This window comes from Pangasianodon hypophthalmus, chromosome 9, assembly GCF_027358585.1.
Source record: "Pangasianodon hypophthalmus isolate fPanHyp1 chromosome 9, fPanHyp1.pri, whole genome shotgun sequence".
NCBI lineage: Eukaryota > Metazoa > Chordata > Actinopteri > Siluriformes > Pangasiidae > Pangasianodon > Pangasianodon hypophthalmus.
This window is the reverse complement of record NC_069718.1, coordinates 28,614,627-28,641,054: the sequence shown is the minus strand read 5'-3', so window position 1 is coordinate 28,641,054 and position 26,428 is coordinate 28,614,627. Positions and strand designations below refer to the sequence as shown.

General features: G+C 37.7%; 4 long non-coding RNA genes across 4 annotated transcripts; all 4 read left to right on the top strand.

The window, feature by feature from the left end:
* The first annotated feature begins 1,545 nt into the window (after positions 1–1,545).
* Positions 1,546–3,005, top strand: LOC128318897 (uncharacterized). The gene is made up of 3 exons (XR_008302325.1): positions 1,546–1,597; positions 2,512–2,556; positions 2,743–3,005. It is a non-coding gene; the product is annotated as an uncharacterized LOC128318897 (long non-coding RNA).
* Positions 3,006–3,071: 66 nt separating this feature from the next.
* On the top strand, positions 3,072–14,287 carry LOC128318888 (uncharacterized). Its single transcript, XR_008302315.1, has 5 exons — positions 3,072–4,031; positions 5,239–5,324; positions 9,352–9,426; positions 12,727–12,812; positions 13,461–14,287. It is a non-coding gene; the product is annotated as an uncharacterized LOC128318888 (long non-coding RNA).
* Positions 14,288–16,679: 2,392 nt separating this feature from the next.
* Positions 16,680–22,800, top strand: LOC117597986 (uncharacterized). The gene is made up of 4 exons (XR_008302317.1): positions 16,680–18,672; positions 20,507–20,672; positions 20,764–20,879; positions 21,589–22,800. It is a non-coding gene; the product is annotated as an uncharacterized LOC117597986 (long non-coding RNA).
* A 2,692-nt stretch (positions 22,801–25,492) lies between these two features.
* Positions 25,493–26,395, top strand: LOC128318893 (uncharacterized). Its single transcript, XR_008302321.1, has 3 exons — positions 25,493–25,581; positions 25,741–25,862; positions 26,323–26,395. It is a non-coding gene; the product is annotated as an uncharacterized LOC128318893 (long non-coding RNA).
* Positions 26,396–26,428: the final 33 nt, after the last annotated feature.

Sequence of the window (26,428 nt, the reverse complement as noted above, 5' to 3'; positions counted from 1 at the left end):
TCTGTAGGTTGATAGTTTTCATTTCCATCAAACAATGTGGCATCCTTTCATTCCTAACACATTACCCAGTCCATATCAGTACAGATATCCAGCATGATATTTTTCCCCAGCTGATGTGTTTTCAAAGTGTTCCTTTAATTTTTTTGAGCAGTGTATTTACCTAACATTACAATATCAAGGTGTTTAAAAGCATTTATTTATTCCTTATCCATGATAAAAATCTATCTACTGGATTTGTTATGTAAAGCAGGTCACTGAAACAGTTCAAAGCTTACAGATTGTGTTTACAGACCCATCCAGGAGCAACATCACTAATTCCCTGTCCAGCTTCATTCCTTCATCAGTAATAAAATACTCCATCTTGGAAAAGCACTGCTAGCGTTTATCCTGGTGTTACTGCATTTCTTCAGTTTTTTTCCCCTGAAGCACAGTGTGTTTGCACAGTTCAGTGCAAATTAGCCTGATAAAATCCCATCTATTCTTTTATACTGAAAACTAAAATGATTAGATAGTTTTAATTGGTCATTTATAAATATTTTACTTTACATTCTATACATTGGTCACTTTACAATTTAAAAAGAATAAATTAATAACCATACAGTCTATCCAATATATTTTAATCCATGGATATATTTTAAGTATTTTACTTAAAAAAAAAACAGGGTCACCATGTCCTTTTTCTATTCAGTAATCCACACAGTGTTAAATCATTATTCTTCTATCAGTAAAAACACAACTGTAAATCCATAGAAGCAGGAAAATGGTTTAATGATATGTGCCAGTGAAAATCTCAGATAGACAGACAACCTGAAAGCATATCACTTATTTATGTATGTATTTATTTATTTATTTTGGGGAGGGGGTGTCCCTTATTTTTGCTCATTGAAGGTGGCAACCCTAGAGCTTACAGACTTTACTGATATTTCTTTGATCGCCAAACAAGCTGAGATGGGGGCGGAGTGAAGGGACATTGGGGAGTGTCTGTAAGATGATTGACACGAGGCCTGACCAAACACTTCCGGTCTGGAAGGCAGATTTCCAGACGGGTTTTATTTTTTCAGCCACATAATACACTTGTGCTGAAGCCAGTTTTTTTTTCATGTTCTGCAAATTTCTAGGTGATGTGTACATGTAAAAATCAATTACTGCACCTGTAACACTCTCCTTTTAACACAATACACTGATTTCAGGATTTCCTAACTGACACTAACATATTTAGAAACAAATGTTTGAAAGAATGAATGAATGAATGAATAAAATAGTTATACTGTCATTAATTTGCCGGGTGTAAATGTTCCTCTGTAGCACCACAGACCCTCCAGCTCAGGGACTGCAGGCTGAACTGAACTCTTACAGCAGTTTTCCTCACTGCCAGTCCGAGAGCTGCAGCACTGCACAGTTTAGTGTTTTACTGCTTCAACACCTGATAAAGCTCATGAAGGGCTTCATAATGAGACGAGTGAGTTTGATCAGGTGGAACACTGCTGTAAAACACCTCACTATACTGACCTCACATCAGTAGAACTGTCTCTGCCTCTGAAGGTAATTGGCTGTCCCATTGACCAGTCACTCTTCATGGACACACAGCTGGGTTCTGGTGAGTCTGATCTCTTTCCCTCCATCATTCTAGAACACAGATATGATTAGATCTAAAGATTTAACAAAAATATGCATGCTAATATAACATTATAGATGATTTTATATTGACTTTGAATTACTGTTGCATATGACACATTAAAATATCTGGCATATCCAGCAGTAAATCACATAAGACAGAGAAATAATGAAACAAAGCCAAGACAGAAAAATTGTGTGGAAAAAAGTGATTGTTAACATCTGCTTCACAATTTGTCGAAAAATTATATTCCATTGTTGAAAATTAAATGAGGATGTAATCCTGTAATGAGACAACGAACAAGACGTGCTATGACTCTCTGTCTCCAGAGCAGATTTTCATAAGGCAACATATAATGTGTGGCAGAATTACAACAGAAATATCAGGTGTCATGGATCACAAAGCTCTTCAGGCAATTGGATTGAGATTGGACGTACAAAGCTCTACCTCTCCTTACACACTAGGCTGCAGCAGAGGTAGTAGTGAGGGGGAAACCTAACTGCCTCAAAGCATGCTTACTTATTAGTCCAAAAAGTTAAGCTAATCATAAGGAAGCGTTACGGCACAAATCCTGCAGCCTCGTTTCATTTGGCCTGCATGAAGGGACATTGGGGATTGTCTAGGACCAAACAAACACTTCCGGTCTGGAAGGCAGATTTCCAAACAGATTTTTTTCAGCCACATAATACACTGGTCATTACCATTGTATTTTCTTATCATGTTCTTCAAATTTCTAGGTAATGTGTACCTGTAATAATCAGTAATTGCACCTTTAACAGTATCCTCTTAACACAGTACACTGATTTCAGGATTTCCTATCTGACACTAACATATTTAGTAACAAATTTTTGAATGAATGAATGAATAAAATATTTATATTGTCATTCATTTTCCAGGTATAAATGTTCTTCTGTAGCACCACAGCCCTCCAGCTCAGTATAGTAAGTGTTATTACCTAATAGTGCATACAGTTTCTGTTAGCCCTACTTTTCTGAGAATCATCCTTTTCTAATCTCAGAGTCTCCTCTGTCATCTCCTCTTTTAGTGTATCGTCTCATGCCTAGTCTTAGCAAGTTTAAACAATGTGTTCATCATTACACACAAATAATTCCATCTTTTTAATTCAGCTACAGTCTATCCAAAGTGTAGGATCTGAAGTGAACAGGCAAGGAAAGCAAAGAAGCCATAAAGCTAGGAATCCTGCTTCCAGACTTTGCAGACCCAAGTTAATTACCACTTGTTTACTGATTGCTGGATTTCAACTGCCCGGTGAACAATCAGCAACTGATAGGACATCCCTGACCAGAGGATGAACCCTCTTAGCCAAGAGGAACCTCTGTCAAACTTGTTGATCTAGATCGCTGGCCAAGACCAGATGGCTCACCCAACACGATGCTAAAACTGATAACTACAGAAGGGGGGGGGGGGGGGGGGGGCACTCACCCAAGGACCCTCATGGAATGAGACCTTTGTTCTCCCCAGGAACACAAAGTTCACCATCCTTCACACATTCCACAGAACCCAGCTTTAACAGACTGCATAAGACTACTTTACATCTCCTATAAGGACAATGACTTTTAAGATGATGCACCATAGTTTGGAAACTTGTTGCCTCTTTTAATGTCATTCCGTATGTGTGTCATGCTTATAGCCACCAGGTCATTATGATGCTTTTTTATTGTTTAACACGGACCATAGTGTTCGTGTGTGTATCAATAACACCAGGTATGTCATGTTTGTTATGTGTGTGATCACTATTGAATTTCCTAAGGGTTGGTATAATGTAAAGTTGAGTACGATGTATTACATGCATGTTACCAAATTCCTTAACAAAGTTCTAACTTAACCTTATGCAAAGTTTGTAAAGCACATAACTCAGAGACCAGAATGTTAATTAGTGTCAGAGGAGGAGAATACAGTTTACACCCTGCCCCAAGATCCTGCTGATTGGAGCAAACACTTTGGGGTCAGCCCAACTGGAAAGGGTTAAAACCCCCTGACACAAAGGAAACTCTGAGTCTCATCCAACACACCTCTGCAAGAGTCTCATCCAATCCATCTTCCAAGAGTCTCATCCACTACATCTCTGCAAGAGTCTCCATCCACATCTGAAGGAAGTCTCATCAACCAAGAGCTTTAGAAGTTCATCACGAGGAGATCACGCTTGCTCCGAGACTCTGCATCCAGACTGGTTCTTGCAAAGCCTCCAACTCTCGCCTTCGCACCGCTGTGAACCATTCTTCAAAGTTTTGCAGACTATGAGACTCTGCCGGGTTCGCGCCTCACTCTGTTTATCTTCCTCATTGGTCTTTCGAGACGCTACATAAGGCCAACCAGACCGCCGACCAATCAACATCGCCGGAAAATCCTTCCAAACAACAACGCAACGAGGGAATCCCTGGCAACACAAACGCAAGTATAGTACCTCCAGATTCTCGCTGAAGTGGTGCATTTAATACAAGTTTAAAGCCCTTCTAAACGAAGCGAATGTTAAAATAACTGATAAGTTGATGGTTCATTCAGGTCATGGTCTGAGAAACTGCTTAAAACTTGGAATTTCATTCACTCTCTTTTCAAAGCCATTTTCACCCCTGTTTATGTGTGTGTGTGTGTGTGTGTGTGTGTGTGTTTGTGTTAGATTAGTTTCTGTGTTGTTAGAATAGTAATAAAGTCTTGTCTGCTTTTATAAAGGCCAGTGTCTTGTGTCTCTGTGCTTCAAATTTATTGCCTTAAACTGCCGATCTTGTTACTGTGCTCTCAATATAGTGTTTCACTATATTTAAGATATTATTGCCGGTGGCCACGGAGGTAATATCCCATGCACAATTAATAAATACACTTGTTTCAACTTATCGCTGGACGAATAGTTGATCAGCTATTAAAATATTAAGTTTACAAATTTCCCCTTTTGAGCTGATCTGCTCATGTCCTACTTATTTTGGTGGAGAATACATCAGCTTAACCTAAACAGCTAATTTCCTTACAAAAGTTTTCATTATAAAACGACATTCTTATTTCAGAGGCTTTTATATTTATTAAATAATTATTCTGTCAGTTCAGAGGTTTCTATCGACATGCAAACCTAGACCTTTCCTATTTATTTATCAGAGGTTTTATTTAAACTTGCAAGTATTAGCCTCTTATATTGGCTTGTCAGAGGTTGCTTTCAAACATTTCTAACATACCAAAATTTTATCTAGGAAACTATTTCTAATAACCGTACTAATCATACTAGGCATGGACTCTTAATGAAACATATTTTCATACAGAAGAACTACTGAGTATTTGGAGATAAAGTAATGAATGGGTTTATTGTACAAAACACTAATGCACAATATACAAAGAATAAAAATGAAGAGAACTTACAGAGTCAAAGGGCAGAGTTGCGGGCATAGGAGGCTTGATGGTAAAGCATCCCTCTGATGGAAGAGCCTCCCATTACATTGTATAATGCACACATTTTTATACCCCTGAGCCTCTTTGAATTGAACAATGACCAGAGTACCAAATGGAAGAGACACCATGTATTTTATGGCAGGATGGACCCCCTGCCAGGTAGCTCACCCTAGTGAACTGTATGTTAATTAGTTTCCTGATTGTTATATCTTTATATGTTTTTGTAGATGAATAATGAGACGACATGGACACCAGGGCTGTAACCAGGAGGTTCAGACTCTTTACTGAAATTGACTGTTGATGAAGTCACCATGTACGGGTAGCACACTCACACAAAATACATGACATCCCTTCTCTTAAGTTTAGAACTATCCAGCTTTTAAGTATTATTGCTCAACAGCAATCTATAAACAATTTTTTTTTGTAAACAACTATAGGTATAAACTCTATCACACAGTATTCTTAATTAAACAATTATACTTACTAAATAGAACTTTTTAAACAAATTATTCAAAAGAAAAACAAAACTCAGGTTGGTGCAATAAAGATTTGTAGTGTCAACCACTGTTCAGTCTTTGTACCTTGAGGGCATATTCACTTGTCTACCTGACCTGGTAATGCATCCATGTGACTGCGACTCCGGTAATTCAGTGTTTTGTGTTTCTTTGTCCATTGTAGATGATTTATTGTCAGTGACATGCGAGTCCATCACACTATTAGTGTCATTGACTGTGTTGTCTGTTGCTGTTGAGAAACCTTTCTCTCCAGTCTTGAGAAGATGTTTTCTGTTCCTCCTGTATGTTCTTCCATCTGGAGTTTGTATGATGAAGGATCTTGGTTGTTCATGTTTTTTGATGATTACTGCAGGTTGCCAGACATCTCCTCATTGTACTCTCACACTTTCTCCTATGTGAGAGACTGGAAGCAGTCTTGTTTGTCTGTCATAGTAAGCCTTTTGCTTGTCCTGTCTTTTTTTCAGATTGTCTTGGATCTGTATGTTGCAGTGGTGGACAGTAACGAAGTAAATGTAATTCGTTACTGTACTTAAGTAGCTTTTTCGCGTATCTGTACTTTACTGAAGTATTTCCATTTGGGGAGACTTTTTACTTTAACTTCACTACATTTCAAAGTCAAATATCTTACTTTTTACTCAACTACATTTAGCGAAATCAGTCGTTCCTTTATATTTATGAGAGGATAAAAACTTAACTGGTCGAGCACACGGCAAGCCGCCAAACAGGGTACAGCGCGCACTCTGTTTTGAACTTGTTTTTGTTGCCGCTTGGTGGTATCTACTTAGCGTGAATACAGTTCAGCATTAGTGCAACAGCATAACATTTTGAGAGTGCCAGTGCCTTCATAAATGATGGAAGAAACTCCTGACTCTAACTTGCCACAACACCCGTGGCCTTATTTGCGCTATTTTTTTGAAGTCGTTGAAAAGAAGAAAGAGTCCTTCATTTTCAGTTGCCTTCTCTGCCTGCCTCGGCCCTGTAAAATTTCTTCTTACAAGAATTCTCCTTCAAATCTAAGGAAACACGTAGAGGTAAGCCATTTTCATTCTGGTGGTCATTTTTAATTGAGTAATCTACCAGTAGCTTGCAGAAAACGGTTTCATTGTGTATGTTAAGTTAGTTGTTTTTACCGAAGTTTGCAGTTGTTGAAGCTGAGTTGAATGTTAATACTTTATGTTGGAATATAAATTCTATTCTGACCTAGTTTTGAATGCAGCATATGATGCTTAAACAGTTGGCAGGTGGAGTGGAGTGCTCCTTATTAACCGAGATTGTTATTTTTTCAAATGTTCAGCTTCCAAAGACTGTGATCTAAGCCTGTGCTGAAAATATTGTACTATGTTGCTTACATCTATGACTAGAACCACATTATATATATATATATATATATATATATATATATATATATATATATATATATATATATATATATATATATATATATATATACACATTAGTTTATATTTATCAAGTTATTTTATTTACCAAGCATCACCAGGTCATCACATTCCGCCTGACTTTGTGGAGAAATGCATGACTGAAAGAGTTTTGTACACATATGCAGCTGTGACTGGCAAGTGTGTTTCTTCTGATACAAAAACTAGTTCCTGTTACAGTAAATCTGATATGGCCAGTTTATATTTATGCACAGAGACATTCAGATACAATACAGTAAAAGAAAACTCATGTGAACCTGTGTTTAATACAAGTTTTTATTAAACTTAAACTTGCAACTATGTTACAAATAAACTGAAAACTTAAATTGAAACTGCCTGCTCTGAAATCCTGTTATTTCATTTGATTCTAAAGAAAATTGATTAGCTTCAAGGTTTTGAGCTCATGATAATTTTAATAGACATAAGTGTCTGACTAGTTAATATCATTCTATTAATAGATCGGTGTGCTAAGAGTAACATTAGAGTCTTTTCACATATTGTTGATTAAGCAAGAGTCTTGTGACAAAAATGATAAGATATTATAGCCATAATAAATCATAGAACTTTGGATACTTAAGTACATTTGAAGGCAAATACTTTTGTACTTTTACTCAAGTGAAAGTGTAAAGGGAGCACTTTTACTTCTACTGGAGTAATATTTTACCTAGTGTATCTCTACTTTAACTCAAGTACTTGGTTTGTGTACTTCGTCCACCACTGGTATGTTGTTTTCGGGTGACAATAAAGTGACTGAGGTAGGTATCTTGGATTTCAACCGACGTCCCATTAGTAACTGTGCCGGCGAGTACCCAATGCCATCCAATGGTGTGTCTCGGTATTCCAACAAAGCAATGTAAGGGTCACTTTTGCCACTCAGATTTATTTAACAGGTTTTTTATGGTTTGGACTGCTCGTTCAGCTTGTCCGTTCGACTGTGCGTGTCCTTGGCTTGACGTCACATGTTCAAATTCCCATACTTTCGCAAAGTTACTGAACTCTGTGCTGGCATACAGTGACTACAGTATCTGGTATCCCATGCCTCATGAACATGGACTTCATGGCCACAATTACACTCTGAGCAGTTGTATCAGACAGTTTGCTGATTTCTGGGAATTTAGAGTAATAATCTACAGACAGTAAGTATCCATTGAAATGGAACAGATCTGTGCCAATTGGCTCTCCTGGATTGCTATTCTTGTGTGTATTGCACACAGGACATTGAGAAACAAACTCTTCAATTTGGGTTGACATGTTCGGCCAATACAGAACATCCCTGGCTCTTTCTTTACATTTCACAACTCCTAGATGTGATTCATGAATTATCATCAGCATTTCTTATCTCAATTGGCTTGGAACAATGAGCTTTGCTCAATGAGAAGTCCTGATGTGAAGCTTATTTCTTCTTTGAATGTCCAGTAAGCCTGAATCTGTTTTGGAACCTCACTTCTTTCTTTAGGCCATCCATCCATGGTCATTTTGCACAGTAGTTGCATCTCTTGATCAGTAGCTGTTGCCTTGCGAAAAACACTCAGCTTTTCCTCAGATACAGGTAGATATGTCGTTATCCAGCACAGCTCAAGCTCTTGACCAAGCAAGTCTTCTGTATGCTCATTCAGGTATGCACGACTTAGTGCATCAGCCATGTGCATCTCTTTACCTGGTTTGTAAATCACCTTTAGGCTGTATCTTTGAAGTCTGAGAAGCATGCGCTGTAATCTGTGGAGCTTGGTGCAGTGATTTCTTGAAGATACTTACCAGTGGTTTATGATCACTTTCAACTTCCACCTCCTTGTTGTAGACGTATTCGTGAAATTTTTCTCATCCATAGACTATGGCAGGCAGCTCTTTTTCAATTTGCGCATATTTCTTTTGAGCATCCGTTAGCGCACGTGATCCATAAGCCACTTGCTTTTTATCTTGCAGAATGACTGCTCCGATCCCTTCTCAGCTGGCATCAACTGAAATTGTCACTGGTTTCTGTACATCAAAGAATTTCAGTGTTGGCGCATTTGCTAGTAAATTTTTCATTTTTGTGAAGCTTTTTTGTTGCTCTTCCTCCCAGTGCCACTGAACATCATCTTCTAACAGCTTTCGAAGAGGAGCACTGATGTCGGATAGATTTGGAATGAATTTGGACAGGTATTGTACCATACCCATGAATCTCACGAGTGCTTGTCTGTTTTCAGGCGGTGGCATTTGCAAGATTGCTCTCACCTTTTCATCATCTGGCTTGAAACCATCTTCTGAGATGATGTGTCCTTAGATATCTTATCTTTGACATTCTTGTCTGGCATTTGCTCTTGTTTAGTTTTAGATTCCATTCTCTTCCTCTTTCCAGCAGCTTGATGAGTCTGTGATCATGTTCTTCGGTTGTTTGTCCCCATACTAGGATGTCATCTATGACGTTTATCACACCTTCAAGACCTTCTAACATCTGTGCGATTGGCTGAAGACACACCAAACAGTAAGTGAAGAAATCTATACCTTCCTATTGGCGTTTTAAATGTGCAGAGTTTCGAACTCTCATCATCTAGTTTTATTTGCCAGAATCCCTGATTAGCATCCAGGACAGAGAATATCTTTGCATTTGGCATGCTGGATACCACTTCTTCCATTGTCAGTAGAGGGTAATGTTCACGCTTTATTGCTTTATTAAGGTCTTGTGGATCCATACATACAGTCAGGTCCATAAATATTGGGACAGTGACACAGTTTTGGTAATTTTGCCTCTGTACACCACCACAGTGGATTTGAAATGAAGCAGTGAAATGAAGATGTGACTGAAGTGTAGACTTTCAGCTTTAATTCAAGGGGTTTAACAAAAATATTGCATTAACCGTTTAGGAGTTACAGCCATTTTTTACAGAGTTCCTCCATTTTCACAGGCTCAAAAGTAATGGGACAATTGACTGATAAGCAGTTTCATGGCCAGCTGTGGCCTGTTTCCTCGTTATATCATGATAAATTAAGGAGATAAAAGGTCTGGAGCTGATTCCAAGTGTTGAATTTGTTGATGCAAGTGAAGGAGGCCATCATTAGGCTGAAAAACCAAAACAGACCTATCAGAGAGATAGCAGAAACTTTAGGAGGGCCAAATCAACAATTTGGTACATTCTTAAAAAGAAGGAATGCACTGGCGAGCTCAGCAACACCAAAAGGCCTGGGAGAACACAGAAAACAACTAAAGTGGATGATTGCAGAATTCTTTTCTTATTGAAGAACAACCCCTTCACAACATCTAGCCAAGTCAGGAACACTCTGGAGGAGGTAGGCCTATCATTGTCAAAGTCTACAATCAAGAGCCACCTTCATGAATGTAAATACAGACGGTTTACCTCAAGATGCAAACCGCTGGTAACACTCAAGAACACAAAGGCCAGATTAGACTTTGCTAAAAAACCTCTAAAAAAAGCCTGACCAGTTCTGATGCAAGATTAACTTGTACCAGAATGATGGGAAGAGAAAAGTATGGAGAAGGAAAGGAAGGGCTCATGATCCAAAGCATACCACATCATCTGTCAAACATGTGGAGGCAGTGTTATGGCATGGGCATGTTTGGCTGCCAGTGGAACTGGGTCACTGGGGTTTATTGATAATGTGACTGTTGATAGAAGTAGCAGGATGAATTCTGAAGTGTACAGAGCTATACTTTCTGCTCAGATTCAGTCAAATGCTGCAAAACTGATAGGACAGCGCTTCACAGTACAGATGGATAACAACCCAAAACATACTGTGAAAGCAGCCCAAGAGCTTGGAAATTAAATGTTCTTAAATGGCCGAGTCAGTCACCTGACCTCAACCCAACTGAGCTGCTTTTCACTTACTGAAGGCAAATCTGAAGGCAGAATGACCCACAAACAAGCAGCAACTGAAGATGGCTGCAGTAAAGACCTGGCAAATCATCTCAAGGGAGGAAACTCAGCATTTGGTGATGTCCATGGGGTCCAGACTTCAGGTAGTCATTGACTGCAAAGGATTTACCTCCAAGTAATAAAAATAATCCTAATATTTATGATTATATTAGTTTGTCCCATTACTTTTGAGCCTGTGAAAATGGAGGAACTCTGTAAAAAATGGCTGTAATTCCTAAACGGTTAATGCAATATTTTTGTTAAACCCCTTGAATTAAAGCTGAAAGTCTACGCTTCAGTCACATCTTGACTGCTTCATTTCAAATCCACTGTGGTGGTGTACAGAGGCAAAATTACCAAAACTGTGTCACTGTCCCAATATTTATGGACCTGACTGTATATGTATCTTGTTCGGTTTCACTACTGTTACCATCTGTTTGCTTTGCTATTACTCCCATACTTTCCATCTTGTGTAGCTCTTCAACTATTTTGTCCTTGAGGGCTACAGGAACCTGGTGACACATTGGGGTCTGTTTTAATGTGATGCTCAATTGGTAAGCAACCAAGGCCAGAAAACAGGTCATCAAAGTCTTTCAGGGGGTCATCTTCAGCCTTTATTTCATATATTCTTCTCACCATCCCTAACGTTTCACAGGTTATGCGTCCAAGAATTGCAGGTGCGTTGCTGTCGACTACTTGAAATTGGATGTTGTGCTTTTGTTTTCTGTAGGTGAAGGTAAGTTGTACTTGTCCCACAGGCGACATCTTGTTGCCAGAATATGTAATTAAGTGACAGGTGGATTTTTTTAGTTTTCTTTGTGTTTCCAGTGACTTGAACACATTGTGGGGTATTATATTACATTATGTGGCCCCTGTATCTAGTTTAAACATGACACTCTTGTTGTTCATTCTCAGGCTTTCAGTCCATTTGTCCTTTTGACTTTGTGTTTCAGTGGTGACCGTGTGCACATTTTTCATTGTTTGAGTTGTTTGCACCTCAATGGTTCCTACAAAGAAGTCATCTTGTTCATCACTTTGTTCACCTTGATCTATTGCCTGTATTTTTTTTGTAGAGACTTGCATTTTGCACATTTTTGCAAAGTGGTTTCTTTTATTACAGGCTTTGCAAGTTTGTCCATAAGCTGGGCACTTTTTGTATTCATGTTGATAACCACATCTCGAACATTTCGCGTGTGCCTTGTGTTGACTTTCCATTGTGGGCAGTTTACTTTTCTGTTCACGTTGCACTGTTTTGCCTCCTCTTTTATTTGTGTTTCTGACACTGCTTATCTTGACGTCATCTTCTTCAGCTAGCATTTTCATTTGATTTGACGTTATCTCGTTGGCCTTGCAGGTGTCTATCGCTTTTTCCAACGTAAGGTCTGCCTCACGCAACAGTCTTGCACAAACATTGTCGTCTTTTATCCCGCATACGATTCTACCCCTGATAAGCGAATTAGTCAAATCTCCGAATTCACAGTCTTTCGCCTTGTGTTTAAGATCTGTGTCATATGCATCAATTGTTTCTCCTGAGCCTTGCACTCTCGTGAAAAACATATGGCGAATATATGGTAGATTCTTTCTGGGCTCGCGATATTCTTTGAATTTCTTTTTTAGTTCCTCGATTTTATTCACGTCTCGCTCCGTGAACTGGAATGTGTTGTACACTTTAATGGCTTCTTCACCCGCAATATGAAGAAAGGTAGCACACTGCACTGTTTCTGGTTTCTCTGCCACGCCGCTAGCAATGAGGTACACTTCGAATTTCTGAACCAGACCTTCCAATTCTCTGCCAAGTTGCCTTGAAGAGACAAAACCGATGGTGGTTGCAGTAATGACATCTTTTCAGTTGTGCTTTTTGTTTCTTCTATCCCTTTTCTGACACCATGTTATATCTTTATGTGTTTTTGTAGATGAATAATGAGAAGACATGGACACCAGGGCTGTAACCAGGAGGTTCAGACTCTTTACTGAAATCGACTGTTGATGATGTCACCATGTACGGGTAGCACACTCATACAAAATACATGACACTGATAATCTAGTCTAAGATTCCTTAGTCTGTGAGAACAAAGGCAAAAGGTCTCCCATGCAGACCAGGTGGTCTCAGAATATGTATGTGTGAGTGTAGGTGTGTGTGTGTGGGCACACATTGCTGTAAACATATACTGTAAATGTTGTGTCCTAAACCTATATGATATTTACAATGTCAACACACTGTTCACTATGAAATATGGATTAGATTGTTACCAAACATGCTCTGGGGAATATTGTAGTGAAGCATATTTTAGATGACCAGGTTTAGATCACATGGTCTCTCTGACACACATTCCTGATCACTTTAAACTTAAGCAAATTACTACCACAGTTTATAAATCTACTACAACCACACTGACTCAAAGCTATGCTGCTCTTATGCTACACATTACACAATCCTTTTTACTCTTCTCTCAGGGAATGATTTCTCTAAACTGTTCTTACATCAGATCAGTGATATATTCACTGCTATTAAACACCTTAAAGCAAAGTTTAGTTCCTCTGTTAATTAGTGAGTGTTTAGAGATACAGATCTGTTCCCATGAGATGGTGTGTATTTATTGCTGGTGAATGGAAAAGTAACTCACCTCTCATATTTTTTTATGTCCAGTTTTCCAGGCACTCTCAAGTTGGAGGTCATGTTTCCTTCTCTAGATTACAGCAGGACACACGTTTACTTCACTCCAACATCGGTGTGTTAAATCAAACCCTGTATCAGCACAGAGTTCACTTACAGGAAATAGTCACGGTATCAAGTCCTAAAACAACCTGTGTACATTAAACCTTCAGTACAAACCCACAAAACTCTTCTGCATCTAGTGTCACTTCAGTGTGTTTATATATTATAGCTTTAGATGTAGATACTCACTGTGTTTATATATTATAGCTTTAGATTTAGATACTCACTGTGTTTTTTCTCCTGAAATGGTTTATTTTCCCCTCGACACAAAATGGAGCTGCTGAGTTACACTTTCACTTCACTTTTCACTTTAACTGTTTATTCTGCAGAGGGGAAGTGTGTGTGTGTGTGTGTGTGTGTGTGTGTGTGTGTGTGTGAGCGTGTGAGCAATGTTTATGTAAATGAACAATATTTAATGGTGGATTTTTAAGTGATTCTAGTAAAATAGTAAACAGTAAAAACTGATTAGTGCATTTTCACATGTTATGAAACTTGTTTTATATTCAAAGTGGACTCTCTCCAATCTTTCTGTTTTGTAATTACAGCATAGAACATGTATTAATTAAGCTATCCAATTTCCATATTCCAATATTTTACAAAAATAATGGAAAGCAATAAGATTTCCTTCCCTGTATATCTTTTTTCCTATATTGTCAAACATGTATTTATTTTTGTGTTTTGTTATTTCTCAAAACTCTTTTTTCCACCAAATGAGTGTGTGTATCAGGATTCACAAATAAAGGTGTTCAGTTGATGTCTGACGGTCTCACGAGCCTGGATTTACCTGCCTGTGTCAAATCTCTGAATCAGTGCTGTTTGCTTAAACACACTTATGGAATAAAATCCTGATCTAACCCTTACAATATGTGTATAGTTGCATGCAGGCTACACACTTATTCTGCATATAAAAAGTTACATTATATAGTTAGACTGTAAGCAGAATTGTTTCATGCTAAATACAAGATTAGCCAGATATAAATTCATAGAATAAAAATGTAGCATATGCAATTCTCAACCTGTAGTTTTAATTCTTTTAGTCTTTTTGTCCTAAAAAAGTAGACATGTGGTCATGTGTTACACTTTCTCATTGTTTATTACTGAAGGTGCAAGAAATCTCGATCCTGTGCCCTACAGTGCTAAGTACATGGGGCATAAAATCCATTTGGATCAAAATGAAACGCTTGGGATGTTTGGGGTGACCCACAGAATGTGGCCAGAAGTAAATAATCTGCTTAATTACCCAATCAAGGAGGCCTTAATTCAGTTAATAGACAGAGATGAATTGAACATGGAAGATATTGCTTGTCCAACCTGTCTTGCCATGTAGCCCATCTTGGACTCACTGGAGTAGTTCAGGCATGAAATGCACGTAGTGAACAATACATACAGTATGGAACAGTGAACATACTTATGTATTTTCTATTCTGTTGAAGTTCAACCCAACCCTATCCTACAGTTATGTTTATGTGTTTATGTTTGTTAGCTACACATACCTTGTACTTACACTCACTGAGCATTACATTTGTTGCCTATAAGGTGGATTATCTGATTTAAAAAAAAAAGGGCCAGGGATGTAGGTACAAAGTGAATGTATCTAATAAACTGACAATTCTGTATATGTGTGTACATGTGAGGCTTGTAGTTTAATCAGCGGTTCATAAATTCACACTAAATAATACTAACTGTAGAGTTTTCAAAAATAAATAAAGCTGTACAAACTGTACTATACTTTACTGAACTGTACTTTCATTGTAAAGTAATAATTTTGGATAGAAAAACTCATGGCAAGTTTTTGCTCAATATAGCATAAAGAACATAACCTTAACATGACAGAACAAATTTCAGCGTTTTTTTTTTTTTTTTTTGTTATGTCGTCAAACATAAACTGTGTCTTATTGTACACTCAAGACTTCAGAGAGCCCAGCAACCCTATGCACATTAGTGTTGAAAGAAACTCCTCGGCACCTCATGCACTGGTCAGAAGTCTCCTGCCTCTGCTCTACACACACTTTGCACCCAAGGAGGCTGCTGCAGCATGTAGCAAACATAGACTCTACCATGAGACCTGAATAAAACAAATAACAGACAAAATGCCAGCAAAGTACACAAAATCAAGATAAACATGTTTTTATAACAAGAACACATACTTGACATGGCCACAGGTAAGTAAGTACATATATACAACCACAGGAAAAGATTCTCGGATGTACAGCCACCTGAGAAACTCATATTTAAAGCTACTTACAATGGATATGAAAAATCTACACACCCCTGTTAAAATGGCAGGTTTTGTTATGTAAAAAAATTAAACCAAAATAAATCATATCAGAACTTTTTCCACACGATGGTAATTACCATCAGAAACATTTTAGGGAAAAATAGGAAAAATAAAAGTTACAGTAATCTGGTTGCATAATCGGGGTGTGGCTGTGTTCAGAATGAACCAATCACATTCAACCTCATGTTCAAAAGTAATTATCATACAGCTGTCATCAATGAAATTATTCTGATTAAACCCCAAATAAAGACCAACATGCATTCATACATTTAATTTATTAAATCATTTCATTATTTGAACCAAATTATTTACTGCAAATGCAGAGAGTCAAGTTTGGAAATGTGGCCACATGAGAGTAACCAAGATCCATCCAGCACAACACACTTCACTAACTACACAAAAAGTCTGTTTACCTTATAGAATGGAATATTATTAATCATAGTGACTAGTATAATACTACCTGCAATTTGCCACAATCATTATTCTGATATTAAGTGTTTTACAGAGGTGTTTATAAGTCTAAATACTCCTTGTATTATTGGGTTGTTTTTTATCTTGTGTAAAAGTGGACTAATTGTGATAATATAAAGTGCTGGGCTTAAAGGACAGCCTTGTTTTACACCTCTGTGTTTTTCAAAAGCATCAGTTAAACATCCACTGATATTAATTTGTACTTTTGATTTTTTTATACAGAGTTTTAAGCACACCAGTAAGTTTTTGGGAAACCTGTAGTGGTCCATTACACTCCATAAATATTCCAGTGAGATAAAGTCAGATGCTTTTTTTGATCCAAGCCTGTATAAGTTGTCGGGAGACATGTTTTAAAAGTAGGGGAAAGTGGAATGGGTAAGATAAAACTATACTAGTGTAGCGGATATTGTAGTGGCCTGGATATGGGGCATTGCACTGATCTTTTTCCCCAGTTATTGTATCACGCCCTGAGTGTTTGGGTGTCCAATCATGGGCTGCGTCATTTCCGCAGGAGCGCCTGTTCCGGGTTCCCCCTTTTCCGCTTTGAGGTTTTGGCTGATGCAGAAAGATTGTTGATGTGGTCCGCTGGTGCAGCCGTTTCCCGGCGTTTCCCTTCCGGGTTTCAGGGTGTTACTGGCAGGCTGAAGCTGTGTGTGTGTGTGTGTGTTAGCGGCTTGGAGCGCTAGTAGAGGCGCGGGTGTAGTGTCCACATGAAGGAGAATAATCCGGGTTAAAGGAAGTGCAGTGATTCTGCAGGGCGCCATTTTCCGCACTGCTGCTTTGTTTTGTCCGCTTTGTGCGGCTGACTGCTGCTTGTGCTACTGGCCTGGTTTTATTTAGTTTTGTTGGTTTGCTTTTCTTTGGTTTGGTCTTGTACATTCTGCTCGGTTCCTTTTATTTATTTGTCTCGGTTCCTTCATGACCTGCTTATTCTGTGTTCTGTATTTGAGTTATGTGAATAAGAAGGTGGAGAGGAGCCTGAGGATCTTCTCCTGATTTATTCACAGGGTTATTGTGGGTGTTATTTTATTATTTTAGGATTATTTCTGTCTTATCCTCATTTGTACTTGGTAATATTTTTGAATGTTTTCTCGCCTGCCGCGGGAATTTTTATTTTTTCTTAATTTTTTTTGTAGTTGTGTTCTTTTTTTGAGGTCCTTTTCTTAAAATTGTTGCCAGTTTTTACAGATATTAATTCGAGAGTACTGAAGCCCCTTTGTCAACATTTTTACCGCGTGTGTGTGAAAAACACGTAAAGAACAAAGCATTGAACTAAGAGACACGTATAGGATGCAATGGAACTTTGGAATTCTCCCATAATGCACCTCGGCAACAAAAACAAAACATTAAAAACATAATTTCTCATTAGGTATTGTAGTAAATATGAAACAATAATTACTGAATATAGTGAAATATTCATTACTACATGTCTTTCTTTTAGCTTGTTCAGTTGTTTAGAAGAGGTTTTATTCTACTTTTTACTATTATTTATTTTTTTAATCTACCATGATCGAGAAGTGTAGTGATTATCTGCTCCATAAATAGCTTCTGTTTTCTTTTGTCTCTCTGTGTTTGATTAAGGCAGCGCAAAGTGGTCTCTCCTGAAATGGGCAAGTGCCACGCCTTACCAAGCACCCATGCCCTGCGAATAGTCCCAGCTTGGCATGTCCCTTCCCCCTTTTACTTTTTCTGTTTGTTTGTTTGTTTTCTACTTGCGTTTCACAGGATTTTTTCACAGTAACTATTGTTATTATTTATTTTATTTCTAGAGCTCTTTAGTAAACCCTCACAGCACTTCATAAACCTCATAAACCACAATCCTTCACATCACTTACAGCTTTACACATGAGGAGAAAAACAGGCTCCTGCTAAGAGTTATTAACATCAGCATTGTCTACATGGCTTTTTAACAAGTTTCTTCAGTATATTATTAAATAAATGAATCCATAAATAAAACAGATCTATTCAAGGCTTTGTACAAATCTAATACACTAATGTGTACATTTTTACATCATTACAAGAGTTAAGAGTGTTGTCTTATTGACAAACTACATTTCTTCTGTGAAGCATCCGACACTTTAGTGTAAAATTCTACCAATACATACTGATTTTACTTCCAAGCAGAAAAAAGAGAAAACAAAAAGAAAAAAGAGCACAAATAAGCTCTCTGTGTTATATGAGTTATTAAATTTCAGAGTCATCTACAGGAAAATGCACAAGTTCTCCATCTAACTGAACGTTTGGATGAAAAGTGAAGCCTTTGAGTGAACTTTGTGTTTTTACTGCCATCTACAGGAAACGCGACGGTGCTGTGCGCGTGCACGTGAAGGGGTGTAGGATCCAGCCGGGAAGTCGGATTTACACACAACACCTGACTTTCCCCATCGTTTATAAGTAAGTTGAGTAAGGGGTGTTCCTAATAAAGTGGCGTGTATGTATAACATCAGCATTAACAAGGCTTTAAGAGAAACAGCATGAAGCTCAGTTAGTGCAGGAAACATCTGGAAAAATGTCCATCAGCTTGTAAGCGTAGAAAAGAAAGAGTTGCAGTGTTTGAATGGTTTACAGAAGTGGAGCAGATTACATGTGCTGTGAATCTGCAGATTTTCACCAGATCAATGAAATCCTCCAGGAGATGAGCCCAGAAAAGCCATTATTGACATGGAGACAAGTTCAGTACGGATCCACTCCACAGTAACAGCGTTTTACTGCCATTAACATGCTGTACGCTACACTCACCGGCCACTTTATTAGGAACACCTGCTCATTCATGTCATTATCCAATCAGCCAATCACGTGTCAGCAGAAAAGAGCCTAATTTAACACCACTAGGTAACCCAATTAACACTGATGAAATAATTCCAGCAGAGTCACAACTGAATGATGGGAAAAGCCCGGGACCTGATGGCTTACAGTCAGTTTTACAAAGTGTGTATTAGTGAAAGAGCAGATTTACTAGCAGCTCTATATACAAAGAAGGTCTGCAAACAGGTGCAACCTGTAATCAAACTAACTCCAAAGCTGTGTCCTCTAAATCCTGTGTGTAAAGCCCAGTTTCCCAGCCCTTATCTAACACATGGCAGTGTTTTATCTGCTTTCTCTACAACCCCCGCCTCAGCTCGTGCAGGCCGCTTTGCTTCATTCCAGCTGATGGCTGGAATCAGGGGAGTTTGGGGCAGCTTCTGATTGAACATCCTCGGGAGTCTAATGAGGCCTCTCTAGAATAGCTTTCTTACCAGTTCAACTCCAACTTCATCAGCACCCTAATAAAGCACTGCATGTTAGTTTTGTTCAGGGTCACTATCTAAACTGAGAGTCTATTCACAAGCACTAGCACTACTACACTTCACATTCAATATTTCCTTCTCTAATGTTTAGGGCTCCTAATAAAACTGCCATATTCAATCATGAGCACCAAAAGTCATGTTCAGTCTCATCACTGCTTCAGTGGAACTTCATATGTTCCGTACGTGGCCTCAGCTATTTCACTCGACAATCTCCACAACTAGGGAAGAAGATTACACAGATAAAGCCAATATATACCTTATTACAGTAAAACATAAAGGGAAAAAGGGAGGGGAGGAGGCGAGAGCATTCACTAACATTTCTCTAATATTTCTCTAACAGTTCTCTCCACTCTCCCCCGGCTAACTACTACAAGTGTAGACTTATGCCTAGTTCACACTGCACGATTTTCAAAGTCGTCGGATCATCGTGGTTTTCACACTGCACGACTAACTGGGGTAGCATTCAGTCGCTGCTGTGTTCACACTGCACTATGGATCGGCGACAGGAGGTTACACACTGCATGACTTTACAATAGAAAGAATCACCGACAACTCTGTCTGGCTCGCAAACTACATTTCACAACCAAACGCACGCGAGAAGTGATAAGGAAATAACGCAAGATCACACGGTCACCACAAATGGTCTGTGCGCTGATTTGCAGCGAAAGGGCAAAAAAGAAAAAAAGATTATGGAGGAGGAAATGGTTGGGGAGATGTGGGGAACAAGGATTGTGCATTCTGCAAAGAGATTTGGAGGTAAATGAATAATTTTGCAATGTGCTGCTGCTGATGCGGCTGGTCAAGCAAATGTTTCTGCTTTGTTTCGGTTTGATGTAATTGTAAAGCGTATTTATTCTGATATAAATCTATTTAAGACATTTTTTCAGATAAAAAGCTATTAACTCTATTAAAATATAATATTGTGCTCACCATACAAATAGATAAACGATAAGACTGGATTCAGGAAGCTTCTTCAGATGACAGCAGAGTAGTTTGACATCCTGCTGGGGATGGTTGGACCTGTCATAACCAAGCAGCACACACAGATGAGACGGGCAATATCCCCAAATTAGTGCCTAGCTGTGACCATACAGTTTTTGGCAACAGGTGGGTCTGGCAGAGCAATATTTGATTTAACAAGTCTTCATTTTAAGTGTGTACTGCTGTATATTTTATAGTTATTTTATTTCTTGTGCAGGCGAAACGTTCAGTTTCCTCAGTTTCCAATACAGGGTTGGGGTAAGCACTATTTCTAACATCGTTATGGAGACCTGTGCTGCTCTCTACCGAGTCATGAAAAAAGACTTCCTCAAGGTACTTACTGATTCCCAGCATTTACTGAAATGCTGTACTTAAAGAACACACTTAGTACATTAGTAAAAATAACTTTTAGTAAGATTTGCTTAAAAGTCAACATCTGTGTCAGTAAAATGCAGCATACACATGAGTGCATCTGCATCAGTTATTTGTGATGATGTCTGTGAAATCCAGCCTACAGTGTCAATCTTCATATGAAGTTAGGAGCATCAAAGTTTTGTTTCAATCAATCATTTCATAATGATTTCAGTCTTTTACATGGCCTTACTCAATATTTAAGATATCAAGGTTATATTTTTACAGAATGTTCTTTACATTGTGTAGGATTATTTTATGTACAAAACAGTCACCAGTAAAATGACTTTATCTGGGTTTTCACAGTCACATATTACTCATAACTGAAAAGTAATTTTAATAAAAGTATAGTTTCAATAAAAGTATACATATCTCACTCACTCGGGTGAGTGAGATATGTATAGTTTTTAAAGGATCTGAATGCATCTTCCACCACTGATTACCAGTCATGTACGCAAAACAACATTATTTGTATTTTTAAGGTCACTGCTTTTTGTATTTTAATGTTTATTCTGTAGTCAATGAAGCTTTAAGTAATGAATCCATATTTATAGTGCTTCAGAAGTGTTTTATTTTTATTCTGTGTGACAAAGAAATAATGTTCAAATCTTTCCTTCTGTTCTTTTGCTAGACACCCACAACAGAGGCAGAATGGCAGAAAATAGCACATGACTTTCAATCTAAATGGCAATTCCCACATTGCTTAGGTGCGCTTGATGGTAAACACATCTGTATACAGCCTCCAGCAAAAAGTGGTAGTCTTTACCATAATTACAAGTCCAGCTTCTCTATAATAATGATGGCTGCTGTGGATGCCAATTACAAGTTCAGCCTTTGCTGACTGGGAGAACAATGACCACAGCATAGTTGAGGGATCCTGGAGGAATCAAGGGATCGGGTCTTTCCAAACAATGGATCATTGAAGGGAACGCAATGCATCTGTTGTGGCAAAAATGCAACGAAACCTTCTGCATGAGTACTTCATCTCACGTGCCGGATGTGTTCCTTGGCAGGAGAAACACATTTAGTGTTGTAAGGATGTCAGAGTGTAACTTTTTGTAGTGGAGAAAACACTTTGTTTTTTATTATGATATCTCATACTGTAGCACATTGTCATTTTTTTATTTTGAAGAAGAAGAAAAGTGCCTTTCTTAAAAAGCATGGTGCTTCTGTTATTGATGTTAGCCTTTTAGGCACAGAATACTATTTATATACTGTATCTTCAGACCATACAACTTGGGTGTACTTTAAAATCATTGTTTCAAATAGCATGTAAAACTTTTTTACTTTGTCAAACATTTATTTATAAAGTGCATACCATAAACGTACTATGGTTTCCAATAAAGTCCTGAAAGAATGACTTCATATCTTACAACATTTTTTTTAACAATGCAACAGTAACATTACTAACAGTAATGTTAATAAACAGTAAAATAAAAATGTGTTCACACAAAGCAGCAGCAGAGTAACACTTTTACTGTAAAGGAAAAGTAAAATAATCTGAATAAAAACAAGTAAATCAAAATAACAGCTTTTCAGAAACTTTCACTGACATCGTAGTGTGGCAATTTTTGCAAAAAGCCTTGAGGTCGAGAACCCTGAGGTGGCATATGTTGTGGGTAGGACTGTACCGGTGGCAAAGGTGTAACAATAGGATGGAATGTGTATGGTGCTGATGGTGAATGTGAGGAAGACGATATATTTCTTTCAGCATCTTGAGCATCATATATCATGTTCATAATGTTCCTTTTCAGTCTGGTTACATTAGCTGCATCTTGTAGTAGCCTTAATTCAGATGCTACCTGGTTTCCAAATGTAGTGAAAGCATCGGGTGTTGGGTCGGCCTCAATTTTTGCTGCAGCTCAACATCAGGTACTGATCTGGCTTTGCGCTTTATTCCCCTTGTGCTTGACTCCACTGCATTTGTGCTGGCAGTTGATGGGGAATCTAAACATTCAACAGGGGAGGAGGTACGTGACGTAGGTGTTGGTGTACTAGGTGTAGACAGTGTTGTCTGCAGGTCATTGAGTGATTCTGTACTATCATCAAGATCACCGTCATCCTGGTCTTCTATGTTATCCTGCTCATTGGGTGGCAAATCAAGCTGGAAGAAAGGTAAAACAACAGTGGTAGCAGTGAATATTACGGTTGTATACAAATAGCAAATAATTAATTGTCCATTGTCACAATCATTACTCATTACAGCATACCTTAATATTTCATAATTATTGTAATCATTCTTAATAATAATATTAAGACTTCTGAAACTTTTATACGTCATGGAGTTACTTTTTAATATGGGGTGCACCCTACTGTTACATGTACACATTTCATAGTACTGAATTTTTCTTGAATTTTTAGATTAGGTATTTAGGTATGTAGGTTCTTGCTCACAATAAAAACTGGTGGTATTTCATGTATTAAAAGTACAGATCAAGAAGGTAAATGAAACATACTGTATATTTAGTAAAATAGGAATGTTTTCAATCTGTACATTGTGTATACAGCAAAACGTGTTTGTACAGTAAACTTACAGTGGTCTCACATGGATGTTTCTTTATAAAATCCATGATCCTGAGGAGCCACCTCTGCCTAGGTGTGAGGGGTTTGTTGGCACTCCCACTAGGTTTTGGTTTAATTAACCAAGTTTTTACTACAGTAAACTGTAGTGTATTGTAGTATAATATACCCTATAGTTGTAGAAAACGTAGTACGGTATTGGGTAAAGTAATTTGTTTATATTACTATAGTTATATTACTACAGCAACTATAGAATTACCACAAAAAATTCATTCAAATACTTTACTATAGTATGGTTCAAAAACACTATAGTATTTACTATAAATTTCTATAGTTTTTTTTCACGAATGAATGAATGAATGAATAAACAAAGAATTCAAAAAAACAAAGACAGAAAGCAAATTATTTAACCCTCCGGAATATGTGTATACATATTTGTAAAGGCATCACGTAGTATATCTTTGGTTATTAACTACAATATAATAAAGTAGTCAGTACTGGAATAAAAAAAAAATCAATCAATAAATAACGTTTTTTGCTCACCTGACTGTTGAAGGGAATGAGCAATTTCTCTCCAACTTTTTTCTTTCTCGACCCTGTTGTGGTACAGCTCATTCTATAAGGCAAACAGAGTTTTTGTGTAGTGAGTGAAGTGTGTTGTGTAGTGAGTGAAGTGTGTTTTGCTGGATGGATCTTGGTTACTCTCGTGTGGCCACATTTCCAAACTTGACTCTCTGCATTTGCAGTAAATAACTTGGTTTAAATAATGAAATGATTTAATAAATTAAATGTATGAATGCATGTTGGTCTTTATTTGGGGTTTAATCAGAATAATTTCATTGATGACAGCTGTATGATAATTACTTTTGAACATGTGGTTGAATGTGATTGGTTCATTCTGAACACAGCCACACCCCCAATTATGCAAACAGGTTACTGTAACTTTTTATTTTTCCCTGAAATGTTTCTGATGGTTTTTCACCTATTTAATTTTTAATTTATCACAACCTGGGAAGAAATATTTCTGTTTTCAAAGAATCATTGCCTCTGGCTCCAGGTTCAGTTGAAGCAGATGTTCTGATTTGCTCAGCTTTATGTCACTCATATTCATCTTGTGTTGATTGGTTGAAGTGTTGACAGTGGGCGGGGCATGAACTCACACAGGCCAGTCACATGGGCTTCAGATTAGTTAGTTAATTGTCTAAATGTCTTAATTGTCAGAGAAAGTGCTGCAATAAGCTGAAAACACAATGAAATGGTTTACAACAAAATGGAAAAGTTTCAGAACAATGCATGAAAAAAGCTGAACTCATAAGCTGAGTAAGAGTTATCACATTAGCTAAGTTATTCATCTTATTCACCAGTGTGTTTATCTTAGCCTCCTTCATCACTTTTATTCTAAGTAACATTAAACATTCATATAAAAACTACTTACACAGTAATCCTCACTAAGATCAGGATACTCGTTCTCATTAAGATAAAACCAGAAAAAAAATATTTTACTGTAAAAACGTAAGTAAACTTATGCAGCTTATGAGTTCTGCTTGCTTTTCTAATTTTTCTAATTCTTTCTTTCTTTTTGTAATTTGTCTTTTAAACTGAGCTTTTATATCTGCTGAATATTTCCAGTACTTCCTGTTATGTTACATTTTTTATGTTTATGACAGTTACTTGTGCGCAATTTAATGAAGCTACGAGATACTAAATCAAGGTCATGAAATCTTAATGTCTGTGATGTAGGAGGTTTTACAACCCTTTTCATTCTCTATTCTCTGTATTTCCAGATGTTTTCAGAAATTGTATAACATTGACCTGATCAAGGACTTCAAATGAATCCTGATCACTAAACTTGTAAAAGGTAAAGAGCTCACTTTGTTTTTTATTTACGTGATTTTATTTAGACCAGCTTTATCGTGGCTTTTGCTCCATGGATCAGATAACAATCTGATAACAATCCATATTCGTGTGTGTGTGTGTTTATTACCCTACCTCACTGCCCTTTGCCCTCTGCAGAATAAGCCAGTTCGAGTGTCAGTGAAAGTAAAACGCAGCAGCTCCATTTTGTGTCGAGGGGAAAATAAACCATTTCAGGAGTAAAAACACAGTGAGTATCTAAATCTAAAGCTATAATATATAAACACACTGAAGTGACACTAGATGCAGAAGAGTTTTGTGGGTTTGTACTGAAGGTTTAATGTACACAGGTTGTTTTAGGACTTGATACCGTGACTATTTCCTGTAAGTGAACTCTGTGCTGATACAGGGTTTGATTTAACACACCGATGTAGGAGTGAAGTAAACGTGTGTCCTGCTGTAATCTGGAGAAGGAGACATGACCTCCAACATGAGTGTGTCTGGAAAACAGGACTTAAAGAAAGACGAGAGGTGAGTTACTTTTCCATTCACCAGCAATAAATACACATCGTCTCATAGGAACAGATCTGTATCTCTAAACACTCACTAGTTAACAGAGGAACTAAACTTTGCTTTAAGGTGTTTAATAGCAGTGAATATATCACTGATCTGATGTAAGAACAGTTTAGAGAAATCATTCACTGAGAGAAGAGTAAAAAGGACTGTGTAATGTGTAGCATAAGAGCAGCATAGCTTTGAGTCAGTGAACTCTACAGGCTTTAAGACCCAGCTGAGTCAGTTAGCTGTGATTGGGACTCCTGACATCAGAGTAATTCCTGAGGTATGAGGCGAGTCTCCTGTTTGAATAAGTGTGCAGACTGTAGCTGAATTAAAAAGATGGAATTATTGCTGTTTAATGATGAACACATTGTTTAACAGTGCTGAGACAGCAGAGTATTAATTATTGCTGATATTTCTGTTGTAATTCTAGAATGATGGAGGGAAAGAGATCAGACTCACCAGAACCCAGCTGTGTGTCCATGAAGAGTGACTGGTCAGTGGGATTTCCGCTTAACTTCAGAGACAGAGACAGTTCT